Raw genomic sequence first — 1,742 nt, forward strand, 5'->3', positions numbered from 1 at the left:
CTAGTTCTAGCTTCAGAGATTCAGCAGCTGAGATTGAGTCCAAAATCCGATGTGAGGTTCATCCGTGCTGCAGTGAATCCATCTCTCTTTAAAAATATCTCCCTCTTTTTCCTCAGTGTCTTTAGGAAACCTTCAAAACAAAAACGGAAGATTTGGGATGTATCTTACTTTTGACAGAGTGAAAGAATTACATATAAATAATAGTCTTTACCACCAGCGTAAACTTTGCTGGTGAATGTGAATGTTTTAACACGTAATATAAGTTTTGTAATATATGTTATTGTTTTATTTCTAATATAGGCTCTTGAGTCAGATAATCTAAGTAAATGTTAGAGAATAATAATTTTTTTTAGATTTACAGAATCTCGGTTATCCTTCATAGCGGCTGAACCTGTATTACTCCAAGCACTGTAGCTAATATTAGCTGGTATCTCGCCGGTGGACATAAATACAGTAAAGTAATATTCTAATCACAAAATATACACAATAATATGTCCATCTTATTTGTGAAATGTCTGTGGAGCCTCACATCAATAGTCCATCAATCAGAACAACAATATCTGTTTGAGCTGAGGCATCTTCTGCTGTTTTGGTTGAACAAAGTAGGAGGGTATACCGCTCCAAGATGGCCGCCGTATTTCCTGCGCCGGAGCAGCCAATGCGGGGTCTACTCGTATATTATGTTTATGTACGGACCGACACTGTTGTCACGGTTGCCTAGAGATGGACACTACGCAGCCGCGGTGAGCTGCTGTCAACCCACCTCTTTTTAAAACATCCTCGACCCAATTCTCCGCCGTCCTTAGAAGCAAAACCTCTCGTAAAGATACAAACGTGTGAAGGAAGACGCAAATCCCAGGCTGAATAACATTAGTGAGGATGAACACAGGCAATTTAAAAAAAATGTGTCCATCATGGCGCAGTGCGATACTAGACAGAAGAGATCAGGAGAGGAACACATCAGACCCTGATATGGTAACATTTTGCTATGATTAAGATTCTTAATGTGCTTTTAGTAGACTATATTGGTTTGATTATTTGCTTATTTAATTTATAGTAATATCAGCCAAAATAATACAAATGATCATTCAAAGAACAAAGCATACATTAGATCAACAGTAAATGCATAAATACTTCCTACTTTAAAAGGTTTGTTAGGGCTTTCTGTAGGTTTTATTTTGAAATGTTTATATTTTTTCTGAATTCATTGTTCAGTGGTCATTAATGCACCAGACACAGATCTGCAGTCATGGGCGGTTCAAGATGGGAGCCAACAGGGTACCAAAGAGGTTATACAGTACTAAATAAATCTCTTAAATTAATACTCAGTGGTGGATTTTTTTAACCTTCACAATTTCACTTTAACAATTAATTAAAAATTATAGTGCTGCACTTTTAGCTGCTGTATGGAGATATGATCACACTTTCCATCTGCCAGGGATCTGCAAACTGAATCTCTGGAGACGCAAGTGGGTCTTTGGCTCACTTATTTCAAATGATGAAATATTGCTATGTGTTTTTTTTTCCATTCTTTTTCCAAGTGTTGCCATGAAAAAAACACTGATTATCCTGGCCCCTGTGGTAAATCTGTTCTAGAACCAGCCTCCAAACCTAACTCCTTATTTATATACATATTTTGGTAATACTCTGTAAAATATCAGAATGTTCACATAACTTTTATACTTTTAGTTGTCTGAGGACACATTTTGAATATTAAATCAGGTGTTATGATCAGTTACTCA

This window comes from Poecilia reticulata, linkage group LG23 (genome assembly GCF_000633615.1).
Source record: "Poecilia reticulata strain Guanapo linkage group LG23, Guppy_female_1.0+MT, whole genome shotgun sequence".
Lineage (NCBI taxonomy): Eukaryota > Metazoa > Chordata > Actinopteri > Cyprinodontiformes > Poeciliidae > Poecilia > Poecilia reticulata.